At 46.0% G+C, this 21,546-nt stretch overlaps 3 non-coding genes across 3 annotated transcripts; all 3 read right to left on the bottom strand.

Moving 5' to 3' along the window:
- Window positions 1–617: 617 nt before the first annotated feature.
- Window positions 618–690, bottom strand: Trnak-cuu (transfer RNA lysine (anticodon CUU)). The gene has a single exon. It is a non-coding gene; the product is annotated as a tRNA-Lys (tRNA).
- A 12,553-nt stretch (window positions 691–13,243) lies between these two features.
- Trnak-cuu (transfer RNA lysine (anticodon CUU)) lies at window positions 13,244–13,316 on the bottom strand. Its single transcript has one exon. It is a non-coding gene; the product is annotated as a tRNA-Lys (tRNA).
- Window positions 13,317–19,651: 6,335 nt separating this feature from the next.
- Window positions 19,652–19,723, bottom strand: Trnat-agu (transfer RNA threonine (anticodon AGU)). The gene has a single exon. It is a non-coding gene; the product is annotated as a tRNA-Thr (tRNA).
- Between the last annotated feature and the right edge of the window lie 1,823 nt (window positions 19,724–21,546).

Genomic DNA, 21,546 nt, shown 5'->3' with positions numbered 1-21,546 from the left:
CGGTACCGGGAATCGAACCCGGGCCTCCTTGGTGGGAGCCAGGTATCCTAGCCACTTTTTTTTCTTTTTATCTTTTTTTTTCCCCTCCTCTGAGGATTGAACTCACGACCCCTGGTTTACTACACCAGTGCTCTGCCACTTTTTTTTTTTAAATATACAATCATCTATATGAAGGAGATTATAACTGAAAATTATCGCGGCTCCATTGCCTTGTGGTAACAGAAAAACGACAAAGAAGTGAAAGGAAAAGGGAAAATCAATCCACTGAGCTAAAGATGTGCGGCCTAGCGGCACTTTTGCGTACTTCGTCCTTACGGTCGTCTGGATAATCAGTCTTCAGCTGACAACACTTCATATTACCGACTAATATTTGCAGCTATGGCTACCCATTACTGCTTGGCTACACATCTGACACGTAACCGCTGTGCTCTCCAACCAAATCCACTTGCATTTCAGAACATGTCTTTCAAACATGTCTACAAAATCACCTTCACCTTCAAATACAGTTTCCTTGCGACTGACGGGGACCTAGGCAAAGTTTAAAGATGCTATTTCCATTAAATCACGTTAATCAGAAAAACGGTAATTTACATCTGCAGCGGAACAAAATTCCGTTCCGTCCAGCGTGGGGCTCGAACCCACGACCCTGAGATTAAGAGTATCATGCTCTAGCGACTGAGCTAGCCAGGCTGCCTTTTTAAATTTTTTTTTAATTTTTTAATTTTTTTATTGTTTATTTTTTTTTTATGCATCTGAACGCTAGGCAGTCGGCGGCAAGGCGGGTAGGCGTCGCATCCTGAGGCCTGGCCACGATGTCACCGCCATACCCCGCACTCATTCGCATGGTTTTGTGATTTTATGTTATGGCTATTTGTGTATTATTCATTTTTGTATTAATTTTCGAAGTGGCATCATGTGCGCCAGTGTTTTTATACATCTAAACAGAATGTTAAAATAAATTTATGTATGGTCTTAGGATTACGCAGCACACTATGAAATCCAGCACAGCCGATACTCTAAGTTGGTCTTCGCGTACAAATAATTTTCCCAGTTTCCATGTCGTTTATTAGTATGGTGAATTCTGTTGCCAGATGGTTGATTGTGGATTCCTGCTTCTCAAAACCTTGAGCATGCTATGCGTTTGAAGATGCGCGCTGGTAACGTGGGGGCACCATAGAGCAGGGACATGCCAAACAACCATTTCCCGTATTATAAGTCCTCTTGATAGGAGTAATAGAAGCTGCAGAAAACTTCTGGTTCATACTAAATCTTTGTGCAGCTTTGATGAAAGATAATGCGAAATGAAAGTAAACAAATGAGGAGCCTCTTCTGGGTGTCGCACTGCGGAACCAAAAGTAAAGTGCTTTCATTGCAAAACGAAAAGGAACACCAAAATACAATTAAATGTTCGAGGCCGAGTGCACGATGCACTCTGTACCGTCTATTGACCCATGATGCAAATCACCCACATCTGACGGTGCGGAGCAGACCAATCCATGGAAACAATAACAATAATAACAAAGTAGTGAAAAAAAAGAAAAACTCCACCCAATGGATTTAGAAACTTAAATTCTTCCATCACTTAAAGCAATAGTGAGAAAATATTGGAACTGGTCTTTATACTGTCGCAATTTCTTAATCGCATAGTACTCTTCGATGAGGTACATCTGATAATCGTGTAGCGTTGCCGTTGTATGGACGAGCATGTAATAGACGAACTGGCCCATGAGCCAGACATAACTATTATTCTTAGATTGAGGATAAGGCTGCCAGTCCGGTCGGAGCGCGTCTTGAAGTTGAATGGAAGTATACGACGTCCTATTAATGACAGCGAGTTTCTTTCGTGTCCACTGCCATATCTGTGTTTGATCCCTGCAGTGGAAGAGATGCGGCAGGGTTTCCACTAGGTTACACTTGGCACAAAACGGGGTGGGCCGCAGTTTGATTTTGTGCAATTTCTCTCCAGTGGGAATCACCTCATTGACAGCGTCATACCAAACAGATCGAACTCTGGAACGAAGGAACGGATAACTAATGTTCTTCCATATATTTCTATAGTTTATGCCTAAATGTTTCTTCTCAATTGGGTTATCCAGCTGCCGTTTAGTAAGAGCACGATAGATCTCCGCCGTGTGGAACGGATGCGGGTTATCCTGAACATGGCTGAGCTCCACATAATATCGCCGGACATAGCTGAGCTCAGGATGAATGTGTCCCACATACGTTGGCGCAGACAACTCCTTTGGACGTAAGGTCTTGAAAAGCTGTTCCGTAAGGCTATTTTGGTTACTGTGTAGTATGCGGGAAGTACGAGTTAAAAAAGTAGCCACACATTGGGATTCTACGTCTTTGACGCCTAAGCCACCCCGGGAACGAAGTAACGAGGTAGCTTTAAAGGAAACTTTAAAGATGTTCCCTCTCCAGACATACCAGCAAGCAAGTGCTAAAAATTTTTCGCAATGGCTGTTGGGATTGGTAAAACATCGGCAGTATGATAGAGCTTACTGAAAACGTAACTATTAATAAACTGTGCCCTCTGCATCCGGTCTAAGGACCGCATGTTATGTTCTTTGAACACCGCACGTAAGATGGTAAGCTTGCGTTCCCAATTCGCGTTGAGCATTGCCTGGGGATTTGGTGATATAACCAGGCCTAAATGCCACAGATCTTCGGTTTTCTCCAACCAAGAAATATCGATGGAGTTTGGATTACGACCCAACAGCATGATTTTGGACTTTCGCTCATTAAGTCTGGCGCCACAAGCGACAGAGTACTGATGGACAATCCGACGAACTGACCCCAGCTCTTCGGTGGTAGTAATAATCACACTGATATCGGCGGCATAGGCGTGGCAGACCGTTTTGTTGTTTAACGTTTGCAACCCATGTAAAGTTATGTAAAACTTTTTAAGAAGTGGCTCTATAGCAATCGAGAATAAAGTCATGGAAAGGGGGCACCCTTGTCGTACTGCTTGTCGTATAGGCACAGGGGCGGTTAACTGGCCGTTAACCTTCACGCGTGAAGGTGTTCCGCAGATACATTTCTTAATAAGCTGTCGAAAACGCTGACTGAATCCCATTTTACTCATTGTGCGCAATAAAAATCCGTGATTAATTCTGTCAAACGCCTTATCGAAGTCGAGAAACAGTAACGCCAAACCAGTGTTGGTAATCCAAGTTAAATAAGCCAGGTCACGATATTCACACAGGGCATTTAACATAGATCGACCACTGACTGCACTCGTCTGATAAGGGCCAAGTACTTTGCCAAAAAGCACTTTAAGCCTGTTGCTTATAATCCTAGTCAAGGTCTTGAAATCGGAGTCAAGCAACGTAATCGGCCGACAATCATTTAACATAGTCGGATTTGATGTTTTAGGAACCAGGACAACCATTCCTTGCGTGAACTGCGGGGGGAAGGCAGCATGCGAGAGCAATTCATTGTACATTCGGGTCAATTCGTCGCCGATCACATCCCAATACCGTGAATAAAATTCGACCGGTAAGCCGTCTAAGCCGGCAGCTTTGTTCTTGGCAGCGCACGCAATAATGGACTTAACTTCAGAGTTGGTGACATTGGCCAAGAGATCAGCGTTATCATCCTGATCCACTGTGGAGGCGATGTCAGTTAAAAAATCATCCCCCGCCGATAGATCGGTATCTGACTCGGAATAATGTTGTCGAAAATAATTGAAGACATACGCCTTGATAGCACCCTGCTCATTGTACAGATGCCTCCCAGCATCCTTAAGATGTGCAATAAGTTTTTGTTTACCACGTTTCTTTTCCCGTATGATATGGAATAACGATGTGGACTCGTGGGAAACGTCATCAGAAGAGCGCGATCGTACCCGATTACCAACAAGTGCTTCACGAACTAAAGCTGTAAGTTTTGCTTTGATACGCTTGATTCGGATCAGGTTGTCGGACAATGCGGAGGGATCGCTGTACAGCTGGCGTAAACCGAGGAAATAAAATTCTAGAGACTGTTTCCTCCAATAAGCCCTGGTCCTGGCAAACTGGCAAAGACATTTCTGAATCCGCGGCTTAACAAAATCCGTCCACCAAAGAATGCGCTCCCTATACCGAGTTTGCCTCTGGAGGCAAACGTGGCAACGAGGCAACGCCTTAAGTCCGCTTCTTCTAGCAGCGAGACATTCAGCTGCCACGTGCCGCGTCCCAAAAATGTTTTCTGTCGCAAATGCCGTAACGTTATGTGGTATGTGGAGTGGTCACTAAAACTGAGCGGCCATAGTTCACAATCACGAATGGTATTTAAAAGATCTTGAGAAACATAAAACCTATCCAGACGGCTGGAAGAAGCAGCGCTCACATAGGTATATCCCATCGTGTGTGGTCGAAGGTGACACCAACTATCTTTTAAATGCAGTCCATCTGTTAACATTAGTAGCTCGGGACAAAAATTAAAATTCGGACGTTGATCTGCTTTGCGCAAAACGCAGTTAAAATCCCCACCCAGGATGATCTTCAGACGAACGTTTCTCAATAATGGCACAACTTCAGCCCTAAAAAAAATCACTTCTGTCCCGTCTGCCAGCGGACCCTGTCGGGGCGTACACGTTCGGGAGAAGCAAATCCTGTAATTGGGCGGCAATGCCGCGTCCCGTTTCTAAGATCGCTGTAGGTTGGTAAGCGATGCCAGCTTTGAATAAAATCGCAGTTCCCGTCTCAGTGCCTAGATTTAATATGGCATCATACCCAGGTATTTCTCCAACCTTGGGTGACACAACTTCTTGGAAGAAAACTATATCGATATCTGCTGCATGTAGATAGTCGGTCAAACATTTAAGTTTGACATCGGATGCGATCCGATTTAAATTAACTGTGGCAAGTGTGTAATCTTGCATGGTGGGGATAGGAAGGGTCCGTTTTATTCACTGTCGTCGGCCCAAGACTTTTCGGAAGGCGTATGCTGATGGCCAGTATCCATCAGCTCAGGACTCGGACGGTCGACATGCATGTCCATATCGGCCTCCCCCACGTGGCGCGCGACGGAACCCATTTCATCTGTGCTGCCGCGGTCACTGGCGTCTTTTCGGATCTGCTTTACGGTGCGCTGCAGTTTCTTTTCCAGAGTGCGTATCTCCTCCTCACTCTGCTTCCGTGCCGACCGCTTAGATTTCCCCGTTCTTTGGGGAGGTGCGTCGGCGTCAGGAACGGTTTTGGTATCCGTCAAGAGGCTGTGCGTAGAGCCTTCCTCAGATTGGTCACTGCCGGGTGGGAGGGGTGTGGGGGGCGCAACGTCAGGGGTGCCAGAAACGCGCGACCTGTCGCCACCATCCGACAACTGTTTCAGCTCAGCGAACATGGTTGGAGTAATGACGGGAGTCGGTCCTGCATGGTCGGCACGACGGCCGACAGTCGTGGAAACCTGCAGGTGTGCAGCGTGGCTGTCGGCATCGGTGACATCACTACGAACGGGACATTGGGGGGTTGTCGCAGAGTTGTTGACAATAACTGCGCCGGCGTCTGGGGTCACCGCAGCCGGTTGGTGGAGCGTCGGGTGTGTCACAGGCGACTCCATCAGAGTCTGGGCGTAAGACAACCGATTGTCATCTTGCCCATCGAGAGCCGTAAGACTATGTTGCATTCTTCGTCGACCCGCCCGGACACGGGGACAAGCAGATTTTAAATGGTCGGTAGAACCACAAATTACGCAAGTTCTCGGTTGTCCTTCGTACATCACCACCGCTCGAAAACCCTGCACCAAAATGTTGGACGGGATGTGCTTCGTCAAATCAATTTTCGCATTCCTAAAGCCATTATCTACATTGAAATGTCTGTTACCCCTCCACTGCTCGGCATGAATTTGCAGGACATTACTGTAGGGAGACAAAGCTTGCCGAATTCTATCGAAGCTAACTTCGAAAGGCAGATTAAATATCCGGACGGTTCGTAGCCCTAGGCTAGCATGACTAACAGACACTTTGCATATTTCGCCTTTAGAATTCACAAAATCCGCTGTGCCCTCCGTGAGGGTCATAATACGAACGCAAGGATCGTCACTAACAAATTTTACATACACAGCGTTCGCAAGAAAATCATATGAAAAGCCAAGAACTTTATCTCGCAGTCCTAAACGATCGTAAAACCAGTCAACGAGTTCGTGAACCTGAGGTCAAGCATATCCATACGGAAATCCAAATCGTAGGGTGTAACGTCTCAACTCATCTTCCATCACTTTCCTGAAGTACTACTTACAGTACCAACAGCTGCGGGCGACGCCAAGCTCAGGCGAAGCGACCACTACCGCACGTCTGCTCACGGCCGCGGCCGCGGCGGAACTATCTGCCTAGGTGAATATGTGCCGGGTAGCACGTCACACAGTACTCGTTTGGGTTGGGTGGTCCCATACAGAATCTCTCCATGCTGCCTAATGTTTTCCTAACGTCAAACTCGTCACGTACTTCACTTTTATTTCATAATCATTTCTGAGAGGTAAACGAATTGCATGAAAACCTGCAGAGCTGGTGCCGTCAAAATTAACACACATACTTGATGTGACTCATAAGCCGAACGAGTTACTTTCCGACGTTGTCTTAGATGTGCAAGTGCCAGTCAAAACTCGCGGCGACGGCACTCTGCTGACCATTTCGCTAGTTAACACCGGTCTTGTTGCGTGTGTTTCAAGCTGAAGAACATATCCAAGCAGGAAATGGTCAACAGCAACATTCAGACGGTTTCGTACTGCTCAATTGCTTCACTAAAACAGTATATTTCTTTTTCAGAACTGGAAAAAACGACCGTGACAGGATTCGAACCTCCAATCTTCGGATCCGAAGTCCGCCGCCTTATCCATTAGGCCACACGGTCACTGACGACCAAGTATAACTTATATACGACTCATCTCGAAACGCTCACACCCCTGAGGAATTGTGTTTTCGTTCTACAGAGCCGCTGCCCCTTGCTCTTTCCCACCCATTCGTTACATTCAACCTCTTACGAGACCGACCAAATATAGACTGGGAAACAAGACCACACACTTTGTGCATTCGGAATCGAAGGCGGGGCGTCCCTCGCCGCATTTGCTACGATGGCCATTTGCCACTTCTGCAGAAGCGGCGGCGGCGGCGACGACGACGACGACGACGACGACGACTGCGAGTGGCTCTGAGATATGTCAGAAATACATCTATAAAATGTAATTCAGACTGCCTCGTCCCACCTTATGCTGTACCGCTTTGGCAAATGCTCTATCTGCGCTATTCGCCTTAATCACATCTGAGAGTAATTCTTAATAAAACGCCTGTCGCTAATTGTTCGTCATCACAGATACTGTTTGCTATACGGCCACGACACACAACTGATTTCCAAAATTCGTCTGCCTCCTGTGAGGATCGAACTCACGACCCCTGGTTTACTAGACCAGCGCTCCGACACTTTTTTTTCTTTTTTTTTTTTTTTTTTTTGCAGTCGGTGTTTACTATGTCCCTCTTGTTGCAAGCACTAGACAATCAGAACAGCTACAGGGCGGAGTAATTCACATCCTCAGCGGTAATTGCATTGTCACAAAGGCAGAGCAATTCCATAGGTGTCAGCTTCATAAAGATCGCATGCCGAAACCCGGGTTCGAACTAGGGACCTTTAGATCTTCAGTCTAACGCTCTCCCAACTGAGCTTTTTTTTTTATCAACAACTAAAACACTCTTCTTTGCTTGTCTCTGTTTGCTTCTGGAGAAGTATAGAAAAAAAATAGCTCCGTTGCTAACACAAGAATTGTCCTCATTTTCCGGCGTACTGGAGTGGAGTCTGCGAGTGGCGAGGGTGGGAACCAGGACGCGTGACAGAAGCAGTGGGGCCTCTTCGCGGCACCACTGGTGTCCCGCGGCCCGGGCCCACCCACTTACACTCACATGTCTCACCCTATACCCATTCTATTAAATGTTATTTTAAGCATATTGACGAAAATTTTGCCATGATTAGGATATCCGCAGGTTTTTGCGAATTCGATGTCCATAAACACCTTGAATTCTAAGTGATCGTCACCACCAAGTTTATTAAAAACATAGCTGGAATAGGTGCCCAGCAACCACATAACTACATTATTTTTCGACGGCGGATAAAATCGCACGTCGGGTCGAGACAACATAGTTGAAGATATGTTGGTGGTTGTGGTCCTCGTAATAGTGGCTAGTTTTTCTCTCAGCCAACCCCAATTTCGTGCACGTTCTCCGCAGGTATAACGGTGCATAACGGTATCCACCAGTTGACGGCTATGGCACAGAGTTGTATCACTGAGTCCGATTTTATGTAGCCTCTCACTTGTACTAATCACTTCATTGATTGCTTTGTACCATGCAGTTCGAGCGGCTGAAGTAAGGACCCTGGAACTGACATTACGCCACTGCACTTCGTAACAACTGGATTTGGTCCTTCATGTTGTCGCCAGTATGCCAATATTGCTGTAGCTGCTAAATGTCGAGAATTTAAGCTCTTGACTGATGTAGCTGCATGCAAGGAAATAGTCGCGAATGTATTTGAGCTTGTAACTGATGGTCTGAAAGTTCAGCGGGGGGTCCAGACTTTGCGGCCTGACGGCATAGAATAATTGCGCCGTAATGCCCGAAGGGCAGTTGGTAAGGATAGAGACCGTCCTTGTGACATAGAGAGCCGCTGCCTTTTTCTTGATGTCGACTAAGCCCATCCCTCCGTTCAGGGGGTGGAGTGTAGCAGTTTTGGCAGATACACGAAAAATTTCCACGCGCTAAATAAAATTTGTTATCTTCGACATAATATTTCTAGCAATGACAGCAGGGAGCGGCAGAAGCTGCGCCATGTAGTACGCTTTTGATAAGATACAGGCGTTGATAAGTTGAATGCGATCAAATTGGTTGAGGCTGCGATGGTAATTATCAATTAGGGCTCCATTTATTTTACGTGCTACATCTCGCCAGTTAGCCGCTATCATCTGTAGAGAGGACGCCGTCAACATGATCCCCAGAGCCTTGTGTTCTCTGACTTGTTTAGCATAATCAACACGCAAATGCTGGAGGCCACAGAGGTTCAGAAATTTGCTTTTGTGTTCATTTAACTGCACCCCTGACACCAGACAGTATTTCCGAAGTTCAGCCTCTAATACGGTGACATCATCGACATCGCGAATCACCACACCACACCGTCGGCATAAGCTCCGATTACACTTCAAGGAAAAGTACAAAAAGCAACATAGACAGAGGGATCCCTTGTGGAACCCCTCGGTTGATTGGTATTAGTCGCGTCAGTTGTGAGTTGACAGAAAGTTTTGCAGTGATTCCCATGGCCGCGTTTTTAATCGTGTCAATCGTGTTCCGAGAGTAGCCCAATCTTTGCATAGTCTCGAGAAGGTAAGCATGATTTACGAGATCAAAAGCTTTAAAAAAATCAAGAAAGATCAGTCCACATTTCATGTTACTAGCGTTCGTTAACGCAATGACGTCGCGGTAAAAAGCAGCCGTTTGCAGAATTGTTCTCCTGAAGGCGCATGTCTGCTGTTGGCCAATGATTTTAGCAGTGAGTGGCGTGAGTCTCATGTTAATTGCGCGAGCCACGATCTTATAATCCGAGTTTAACTACGATATTGGCCGGAAATTGGTGATAGTTTTAGTACCTCTGTTTTTAGGGAGAAGCACAATTTTACATTCCTTAAAGAATGGTGAGACAGACGTTCCTTGCAAGACTTCGTTCACGACGTGAGTGATTTTGTCCCCGATGATGTGCCAATATTACTTGTAAAATTCAATTGGTAAGCCATCAGGGTCCGGCGATTTCCCAATCGGCGAACTGCAGACAACCCCCAAAACATCTTTATTACTGAAGGCCAACGAGATAGAGTCATTTTCTTCCCTAGTTACGGTAGATGAAATGGCACTAAACAGTCCATCATAGCAGTCATCGTGTAGAGTCACTGACGCGTAGGTGTTGACAAAATAGTTGTGCAGTGCTGTGACAATCTCTCGTTGTGTGTCAACCGTTGTTCCATCCTCGAGTTTCAGGGCGTCAATAAAAGTCCGCCTCCTGTTCCTTGTATGTTTGACGAGGTGGTACAGATCCGCTGCTTCATCATCTCTGACCGACGTCACTTTAGATTTTATCTTAAGGCCGTCCAGTTGCATCCTCTTCAGATTGATTAATTTTGCCTTTATTTTCCGAATGTCGTCAATTCTGGTGGCCGTCGCGTCTGCACGATCGTACAGGTCCCGTAAGATTATGTAATAAAATTCCATCGTCTTTTTGATTTCCGCCGCCCTTTCAATTCCGAATGACATGATAACTTTTCGCAGTTTCGGCTTTGCCTGCAGAGTCCACCACTCTATAGTGCTGCGAAACTTGTGAGTACCGCGCAAGCACTGCTCCCAAGCACGACGCACCCCCTCCTCCAGCTCAACATCCGATAACAAAGACACATTCAGGTTCCATTGATTTTTATACCATCGCGTGGGTTGGGGAAGTAATTTCAAGCACTCGATGACACCACTGTGATAGGAGAAACTGGAGAGGATTGTCTCTACTTTTAATAAATCATTCTCGATAACATCGGAAACATAAATCCGGTCGATTCTGCTACAGGAATTTGCGACGATGTGAGTGAAGCGTACCAATGTCGGGTACCTAATTTCCCACGCATCTTTAAGTTTGAGGTCGGTCACGAGGCGCTTTAATTCAGACGAATAATTAAAATTTGGGGACTGATCTTTCCTGGATAAGACACAATTAAAATCACCACCAATGATAATGTGTCGGGGATTTTTCCGAAAGAAATAGAGTATACGTTCCTGAAAAAAAGTAGCTCGTTCCGCTCTATAGGTATTACCAGAAGGTGCGTACAAGTTGATGATGGTGACGCCGAAAACGGTTATCCCGATCCTTCTACCCGATTCCAATTTGTCGATCTCAGTAACTGGAATCCCTTCTCTAATTAAGACTGCGGTGCCCACGGTCGTTTCCAGGGGAAAATTTGCAATGCCGACAAACCCAGGAAAAGTAAATTGTGGCATCGACACCTCCTGCAAAAGTGGTATATCAGAACCGGGCTCATATAGATATTGTTTTAATGCATGCAGTTTCACTTCTGATCTGATTTTATTAATATAGAGGGTCTTGATCGTATAGGCCTGTGACATAATAACAGGACGTCTGAGAGAAGGAGGGATCAACTGCCGTTAATTGCCTACATCTCCATGCCATTCCATGTGAGTAGCGGCCGCCAAATTCCTGTCTGGAACGTCACTGAGTTGATCTCTTGCATCTTTGTTTTTACTCTTTTTCCGGACAGCATTAACATTGGGTGGTACTCGGATCCTGTGACGGACACTCTGCAGCACCGCTGCAGTCGGAGGTGTGGGAGGGTCTTGGGTGATGTCAATCGTCTCTCCCGACACATCTTGCGCCGGGAGCGCATGCGCCGAAACCGCTGGCGAGCGATCAGCTGAGCCACCACTTTCACTATCAGCTTGTTTGGCAACACTCGCTGCCCGAAGCTGTTTGTTGTCACTGACAGTCCCAGGCTCCTGTCTGTATACCGTCGCGGAGTTGCTGACATTCATGTTGTTCTGAGCCTAGGGTCGGAGCAGTTGCCACGTGTTGTGTACCGTCCGCTTTCGGAGACATTGTTTGTATACCATCACGGCGACAGCGATGTGAGTACTTCCAGTAGATACGTGAGCCACATCTACTTGTTGACTTTCCTGAGTGTGCTGTTGCGGAAGTTCTGAGACATGAGCCTGTGGTAACTGAACGGCGTCGACGGAAGGATCGACGCTTGAAATTGCGGTAGAAGAATCGTCCACAATCGCTGCACCGGTTATAACTTTAGCATCCGAAGCGATCCCCCGTACGACCGATTCCGCGGTCTCGTGCGCACTGAAGGTTTTATCATCAGAGTCACGGCTGTCACGAGTTCAACGCCTCTTATTAGTCGTGGCATCGACCTTCGCGGGTGGCTTAGCACCATTGTCTCTCCTAACCAGAGCTGGAAACTCTTCAGGGCGAAATTCTTTTAGCTCTTCCGAAGGTACGGCAGAACTAGGGACCTCACCCTCTATGATAGGGTTATCCGAAACTACATCAGCCAACGTAAGACTTTTACGCTTCTGTAGCGAATTTTTTAGCACAAACATTCGCCTGGGACAGTCATGACGCAGGTGACCACTCTCATTACACATATGGCATGTGGGAGTTTGGCCACTGTAAGTAACATGAGCCCTATAGTCACAAACGGTAACATGCGAGGGTATATTCTGCTTTATATGCATTTCTACTGATCGGACGCCACTGTAACATTGTAACCTGTGCTGGTTTGACCACCGTTCGTTACGAATCTGCTTGATATCCCCGAATTTGGACAGAAATTCCTTCAGATAACAATTTTCTACTTCAGGGGGTAGGTTAAAGATAAGCACATTGGTATACTCCACATCGGCATTGGAAATAAGCACAGTACTTACAGACTCGTCCCGGTGTCGAAAAACAGCTCTCCCTCCGTGTTTCGTCAGAATCTTTTCCAGTAATACAGGATTCAGCAATTTTACAAAGAAGCAATATTGCTCGGTATCATAATACGCCGTGTGCACTTGATCAGAGGTAATTCCAATGACATCCACAACCCAATCTGGTATTTCCAAGGAACTAGGCTGCACAGAACGGGTAGATTTGTCAAATTCAAATCGGAGTGTACACTTTCTCGGAAATAACCTGGACATTGCAAAACGATAACTAGCGAAGGAACCGCTAGAAGAACACAAGAATGAAAATCAAACTCAAGAACAATATACACTAAATAAAAACACTTCACGATAAAGAGAAAACTTAAGCTGTTATCACGACTTGTAAACACGTGGCGGAGTGGAGTACTTTACACGTCCGATCAGCACGCTGTCACAGGCGCGACTTCCACTGAGCTAAAGAGGCGCGGCCTAGCGGTTCTTTTGTGTACTTCGTCCTTACGGTCGTGTCGATCATCAGTCTTCAGCTGACAACACTTCATATCACCGACTAATATTTGCAGCTTTGGCGAACCATTACTGCTTGGCTACACATCTGACACGTAACCGATGTACTCTCTAACCAACACCACTTGCATTTCAGAAAATGTCTTTCTCACATGTCTACAAAATCACCTTCACCTTCAAATACAGTTTCCTTGCGACTGACGGAGACCTAGGCAAAGTTTAAAGTTGCTATTTCCATTACATCACGTTCATCAGAAAAACGGTTATTTACATCTGCAGCGGAACAAAATTCCGTTTCGCCCAGCGTGGGGCTCGAACCCACGACACTGAGATTAAGAGTCTCATGCTCTACCGCCTGAGCTAGCCGGGCTGCCTCGGTGAATACTTGCCGGGTAGCACGTCACACAGTACTCGTTTGGGTTGGGTGGTCCCATACAGAATCTCTCCATGCTGCCTAATGTTTTCCTAACGTCACACTCGTCACGTACTTCACTTTTATTTCATAATCATTTCTGAGAGGTAAAGGAATTGAATGAAAACCTGCAGAGCTAGTGGCGTCAAAATTAACACACATACTTGATGTGGCTCATAAGCCGAACGAGTTACTTTCCGACGTTGTCTTAGATGTACAAGTGCCAGTCAAAACTCGCGGCGACGGAACTCTGCCGACCATTTCATTAGTTAACACCGGTCTTGTTGTGTGTGTTTCAACCTCAAGAGCATCTCCAAGCAGGAAATGGTCAACAGCAACATTCAGACGGTTTTTGTACAGCACAATTGCTACTCTAAAACGGTATGTTTCTTTTTCAGAACTGGAAAAACACAAGCGTGACAGCATTCGAACCTGTAATCTTTGGATCCGAAGACCTCCACCTTATCCATTTTTATTATTATTATTATTTTTTTTCTGCTTACGAGATGAAGCTTGAAAATCTTGCCAATCGAGTCCTTCAGTATGGTTGTAACTTGGGAGTCGGTCAACATGATATATTATTCGCCTTATAGATGGTCCGCCTTTCTGCAGTGAATATCTGCTGAACGTTCTGTAACATGGAATTCAATCAGTTATCCTGTTAGTCTCTTTATTTTACGTCACAGTTTTGAGCAGGTAGTTGGCGAAGTGATCCTTGTAGTTTTGTGTTTTCATTAGCAGATGGTGCTGAGTTGTTAGATAGACCCAGACGTCTTCTTTACTCTTTTCTTCTTTTGTAAATAAGTAGTGTACTGTAGCGGCTTTTAACCAGTTTAGTGCGTTCCTTCTCGTCCGTGGGTACGGAGTATCATCCGGCGTTAGAAAGGCAGCAGGCGTTATATATCTGGGAGATGTTCTGCTGATGGGCGCCAACTTGTTCGTGATATATGCCCATATATCTTTTACTTTCTCGCACACAAATCTGTGTTCATCAGTATCTATTAAATTACACGTGATGCATAAAGGTGATTCTGCGAGGTGTATGTTATGTAGTTTGGAGTTAGTGGCCAATTTTCTGTTAACTGCGAAATACCAAGTGGCTTGCATTGCTGACAGCTAGTGTGGACAATGGATGTTCTCCCAGATTACCTTCCAGTCTTAAAAATTGTATTTGTCTTCGACGTTATTTGGCTTCTTATCTTTCATGAGTTCCTGGTACACGCGTTTCACTGCCGTCATTGCTTGTACGGGGATCCTTGTCTGTGCATAACTGTACTCCAATAAAAACCGTTTTAAATGATAAAGTCCGTTTGGAATATGTTGCACCGTGATGGGTGGACTGAGGTTTGCCGGAGCTATCTCAGTAAGCAGGTGAGCAGCGAGACTATCAGCTGAGTGTTTCCATTGGTGGAAAGTTTTTGATATGTATAAAGCTTTGCGCCTTCTTTCCAACATCGACAAGCTTTAAGCCACCATTTTTTGTGGCCAGCGTTAAGGTGTCAAACTGAACTTTAAAAATGTGACGATGGCTGACAAACTGTCCTAATGCTGACATAATTCGTTTTGCAGTGAGTCCAGACATTGGCAAAATTTGAGCGATATAATTGAGTTTTGAGGTGAGATATACATTTGCGACCGTGACTTTCTGAATTTCATTTAGTTTTCGTACACTGTGTTCCCGTATGCCGGCACGAATAGTCTGTAGAAGCTTTCTATAGTTGGTTGCAATTGTGTGCCGGATATTACGCTGAAAATCAATTCCAAGACACTTGAAGATCTTCAGCTGACGTAGTTGCCTGTGAGGGCGCCATCCTAGGCCGCTGCCAATATTGAATATTCCAGACTTTGTCCAGTTTAGTTGTGCACCGGACGCTTGCTCATATTGCCTGACTGTCTGTAGTGCGGTTTCCACTTCAGTTCTATTTATGATAAGGAAACCGACATCGTCTGCATACGCCTTGCACACAACTCGGGATCCATGTATGACGATGCCCTGTAAACTTTTCGTCAGGGTAGCTAACAAAGGCTCAATGGCAATCGCAAAAAGCGCCATGGACATTGGGCAGCCCTGCCTGACGGAACTGACTATCTCTATTGCTCGGGTAGGCTGGCCATTGATGATGATTCTGGATGAATTAGGCGCTACTATCTGTTGTATAATGGCAACGAACCCAGGTGGAAAACCCATCGCAGACATGGTACGAAAGAGATATTGGTGGTTTACCCTGTCAAAGGCTTTGTCGAAATCTAAGGACATGATGGCACATTTCAGTTTACAGACATCCGCAATAAAGATTAAATCACGGTAGTCGCATCAAGTCTGTTGAATTTTCCGATCCTTGCCCACGCTGGTCTGGTAAGGGCCAATGATGCTGGTCATCGTGGATTTAAGCCTTTGGGCCAATAGTCCCGCAAAGATTTTGTAGTCGCTGTTGATCAGCGTTATCGGTCTTAGATTTTTTACGTTGGCACCGCCTGAGTTTTTTTTTAATTAGAACGATTGCGCCTTCACAGAAGCTGGTGGGGATCACGTCGTTGTGGTCTAGAAGTTCGTTACACGTGCAAGTGATCTTCGCCTTTATGGTGTTCCAGAATTTTTGATAGAATTCGGCGGGAATTCCGTCAGGTCCGGGGGATTTATTCTTAGCACTTTCCCAGATGACATATTCCACGTCTTCTTCGGTTGCCACGGCTAATAGCTGTTCCGCGTTCGCGAGACTGACTCTGTTGTGCAAATTATTCAAAAGATCGTCCCGCACTTGCACGTTAACTTCTATTTTTGACATCAAGGTGGTGAAGTAGTTTAGCACCGCCGCCTTAATCTCTTTGTGCGTAGTCAGCGTTGCGCCATTCTCAGCAGTTAACTCCGTCAGAATTTTACGGGATCCTTTCCTACTTTCTTGGATCATATGGTAGACTGAGGTGAGTTCTTGGTGTGCAGTAGTCTGGACCCGCGACCTGACTTTGTAGCCTTCTAGCTGCGTCCTCCTTAGGGTTAGGATTTTGGCCTGGATTTTCTTAATTCGTTTACATTGCTCGACGGCCGAAGTGCCGAGCGCATACAGTTCCCGCAGACAATGAAAATAGAAATGGATCGTCCTGTGAAGCCAAAAGCTCTTTTCCCGTGCGTAGTTCATGAAACACCACCTAATTTTAGGTTTGGCGCACCTGAGCCACCAATCAATGGCTGTATTGTAAGAGGCAAATCTTTGTTCACATTCTCGCCAGGTTTGGAGCAAGGCTTCTTGACACGCCGAGTCTTGAAGATGTGAAATATTTAATTTCCACAGGCCCCTGTATCGATACGTTCGTTGTCGGTCTAGAGTGATAGTACAGATGTACAGATGTATGATCTGAGAACGCCACTGGCCATACTTCTGACCGCAGAATGTTATTCCTCAAATTAGGTGTGACATAAATTCGATCGAGACAGCTTGCCGAATGGGTCGTAATATGGGTAAACCCAGGTGCAGCCCCATTCTTGAGCTCCCAAGAGTCAATTAAGCGTAAGTCTCGTACAATTCGTTCCAGTTCAAGTGATCTGTTAAGATTGGGAGTCTGGTCCTTTGCACTGATGACACAGTTAAAGTCACCTCCGAAGATAACATTGTTGTGGCGAACACCAAAGAGAGGAACTATTTCTCCTTTAAAAAAATCTGCTCTTTGACGTCTATTACTGGAACCGGATGGGGCATATACATTAATTAGTCTGTTGTTATAAAAAGTGCCCGCAATGCCCCTACTGTTCGGCAATTCTGTGACGTCAATGATAATAATACCTTCCTTGGCAATAAAAGCTGTACCTAGTTCACAACCGGCTCCAGGATTAGTAAGCACATTATAACCTGGTATGCAATCAAGTCCGACCTCTGTTACTTCTGGGACAAATAAAATGTCTACATCAGCTGCATATAAAAAGTCCTTTAAGTGTTGTAATTTACAAGCGCTACGTATCTTATTAATATTTAGAGTAACAAGTCGATAGGCCTGTGGCGGAATTGTCGGTGACTAAACAGAAGCAATGTCTAAAATCCGTCCAATATCAATCATAAATAGCGCTGGAAAAGCAAACCACGTCGAAAATGCATTGTGGAAGCAATTTAAAAACATCTATGGACAGTCACTGTAAAGGCAGAGTTAAAAATATTCTCCGTTTGAAAATGGATCAGTCGCGAGTTCTTTTTGCACAGTAGTTTCTGTCGAGGCGTTACCTTTCTCATTAACATCGTCGTCCTTGGGGACCGAAGTTATGGCTGTCACCGTTTCTGAAGTATCCATACTGTCTACTTCGACATTGGATTCTGTATCGTCTGCCCAACTAGTTGGCTGTGGGCGTGTCGAGGTGGTTATTGACGCTTCAACAGGATAGAGGTCGATCATGTTGCCGGTGGAGACGCAGCCGTTTGCAACGCTGATGCCCGTTCTTCTGTGACTACGATAGACGTCGATATTTCTACTGGTTTAGGTTGACTCTGATCAGGCGTTTCAGCAGTCTCTATTCGTCTCACAGTCGCAGGCAGTTCAGTGGTTTCACTAACTTCTGGGACCGTGGGTGTAGCCGAAAGCCCACGCGCCACGGCCACATACGTTACAGGCAGTGTTGTCATTGAGGGGGGCGTTGCAGCCCCGCCGATAGGCAGCTGCGCCACTCGCCTCTGCATGAATTCGGCTCGCACGTGACCTGTCGAGTTGCATGCTGCACATGTTCGAGGCTGGTCATCGTACATTACTATCGCACGATACCCGCAAACGTGAACATAAGACGGGATGTGCTTCTGCAGCTCGATTCTTAATTGCCGCACCCCGTTAAGAACTGGGAATTTATGTGCACTAGACCAGCGTTCCCCAATATTGCTTATGATTTTACCGTAAGGACAAAGCACTGCGTTCATCTGTTCACTGGTTATTTCAAATGGAAGTTCAAAAATTCGAACAGTCCGTATTCCTAGGCCGGCATGCGAAACAACAACTTCTCCCACATTTCCATCGCTATGTTTAAACGTTAGGATACCACCACAAGATGCAACAATTTTCTCGCACATGTCGGATCTCGCTAATTTAACGAAAACGGTGCTACTGACAATCGAAAGATGTCCTGGCGACTGACAGAGACGTAGGCAAAGTTTAAAGTTGCTATTTCCATTACATCACGTTAATCAGAAAAACGGTAATTTACATCTGCAGCGGAACAAAATTCCGCTCCGCCCAGCGTGGGGCTCGACCCAACGACCCTGGTATTAAGAGTCTCATGCTGTACCGACTGAGCTAGCCGGCTGCCTCGGTGTATACCTGCTGGGTAGCACGTCACATAGTACTCGTTTGGGTGGTCCCATACAGAATCTCTCCATCCTGCCTAATGTTTTCCTAACGTCACACTCGTCAAGTACTTCACTTTTACTTCATAATCATTTCTGAGAGGTAAAGGAATTGCATGACAGCCTGCAGAGCTAGTGGCGTCAAAATTAACACACATACTTGATGTGACTCAAAAGCCGAACGACTTACTTTCCGACGTTGTTTTAGATGTGCAAGTGCCAGTGAAAACTCGCGGTGACGGCACTCTGCCGACCATTTCACTAGTTAACACCGGTCTTGTTGTGTGTGTTTCAAGCTCAAGAGCATCTCCAAGCAGAAAATGGTCAAAGCAACATTCAGACGGTTACGTACTGCTCAGTTGCTACACTAAAACGGTATGTTTCTTTTTCAGAACTGGAAAAACACGAGCGTGACAGCATTCGAACCTGTAATCTTCAGATCCGAAGTCCGACGCCGTATCCATTAGGCCACACGGTCACTGACGACCAAGTATAACTTGTATACGACTCATCTCGAAACGCTCACACCCCTGATGATTTGTGTTTTCGTTCTACACAGCCGCTGCCCCTTGCTCTTTCCCACCCATTCGTTACATTCAACCTCTTACGAGACCGACCAAATATAGACTGGGAAACAAGACCACACACTTTGTGCATTCGGAATCGAAGGCAGGGCGTCCCTAGCCGCATTTGCTACGATGGCCATTTGCCACTTCTGCAGAAGCGGCGGCGGCGACGACGACGACGACGACGACCGCGAGAGGCTCTGACATATGTGAGAAATACATCTATAAAATGTAATTCAGACTCCCTCGTCTTACCTTATGCTGCACCGCTTTCGCAAATGCTTTATCTGCGCCTTTCGCCTTAATCACATGTGAGAGTAATTCTTAATAAAACGCCTGTCGCTAATTGTTCGTCATCACAGATACTGTTTGCTATACGGCTACGACGCGCAACTGATTTCCAAAATTCGTCTTCCTCCTGTGAGGATGGAACCCACGACCCCTGGTTTACTAGACCAGTGCTCTACCACTGAGCTAAAGAGGCGCGGCCTAGCGATACCCTTGCTTACTTCGTCCTTATGGTCGTCTGCATCATCAGACTTCAGCTGACAACACTTCATATTACCGGCTAATATTTGCAGCTATGGCGACCCATTACTGCTTGGCTACACATCTGACACGTAACCGATGTGCTCTCCAAACAACAACACTTGTTTTTCTTGTTCGCCCTAAAGGTCAACGTAAACTTCAGTCCAGGTGTAGAGGAGAATTTTACATAAAGGCGGCAAAACCAGCTACAGTATAAAAGAAATCGGCTCACACAGGCGACCTTAGCCAACACCCTCCCTTTCAAATGTCAGGCTAAGCATATCTGCAAAATCATTACGGAGTCCTGGCAAGCGCAATCGGTTCCAGTAAGCAGTAAGGATGTACTGCCGAAATGTTAGGTGTTCATCCTCTTCATGACAACTATTGACAAAATGTACGAAGTGTCCAAGCAACCACATAACGGTATTGAGCTTCGTTCGCGGATAAAAGGAAGAATCGGGCCGTACGATGATGTCAATGGTATAAGCGGTTTCAGCAGTCCTAGTGACAAAAGCCAGTTGTTTCCTGAGCCAAAGCCAATTAGCAAGGTGCCCACTGCAGGTGAATCGATGCTCAAGTGTGTCCAGGAGACCACACCGAGTGCAGTTGTCCGTGTCGGAAAGACCAATACGGTGCAGTCGTACGTTGGTGGGGACCAAACCATTAACTACCCTATACTACGTGGACGCCACAGCCATAGAGTGGATCGGCAGACTAACATTGTTCCAGAAGTTCCTCCAGGACACTGATGGAGACGCCAGTTCGATTGGATTGGGACCAGCCAGCCCCTCCCAACGGGCAATCAAGCTCTTGGTCATTGGCACCGGTCGTCGCAAGAAGACGTCACCGAGGTAACTAACCGCAATATAAAATTCCCGGACGTGTTTCAACTTAAAATTGAGGCGACCGACGTCGACAGGTGGAGCAAGGCTCTTCGGAAGCAGAACAGTAAAAAGTCTGGATGTAATTGCAGTCACTTCTTGCGTAACAATTAGAGACGTACGGCGGACGTACAAGGCAGATGCCTTGCGAGTAATGTCAGTGAGGCCCAAGCCTCCGGAGATACGCGGTTTCGTCATAACCTCGTAACGCAACTTCAATAGATGACCCTTCCATATAAACCTGCTAGATAATTGGCGCAACCTTTACGCCACCATAATGGGAAGTGGGAACAGCTGAGCAACATAATAGGCTTTACATAACACGTACGTGTCTAAAATTCTGACTTTTTGCAAAATGGTAGCAGAGCGCTGCTCATGGACCATCAGAGCCCCCTGTATCTTCTCAGTGACAGATTTCAAATTAAGAGCCGCCATTTTTATAGGACACCGATCAATGGTAATCCCCAATGACGTATGGCGATCGACAAAAGTGGCCCAAGGGACACCAGCATCGCGAAAACCTCGAATATCAAGGAACTTACATTTACCCTGATTGAGACGCGCTCCAGAGACACAACAGTATGCATCAACTGCCCCTTTCAACAATGTGATATCATCACGTTGACGGAGGAGAACAACGACATCGTCCGCATACGCCTTAACAGTGAGCTTCCCACCAGAGAGGGTCATACCCTGAAGCTTGAAAGCAAGAGTCGGAAGAATAGAGACATAGAGAGCGGACTACCCTGAGGTACCCCTCACGGATAGCAATGGGCGGCGTCAGCTGCCCATTGACTGACACCCGAGCAGTTATTCCCTTCTACAAATTGCCAAGAACACCACATGATGAAGCGTTAAAACCTATTGTATCTAAAACACGATCTAAAAACACATGACT

This window comes from Schistocerca gregaria, chromosome 10, assembly GCF_023897955.1.
Source record: "Schistocerca gregaria isolate iqSchGreg1 chromosome 10, iqSchGreg1.2, whole genome shotgun sequence".
Classification (NCBI taxonomy): domain Eukaryota; kingdom Metazoa; phylum Arthropoda; class Insecta; order Orthoptera; family Acrididae; genus Schistocerca; species Schistocerca gregaria.
The sequence above is the reverse complement of the archived record's forward strand: the minus strand, read 5'-3'. Positions and strand labels throughout refer to the sequence as shown.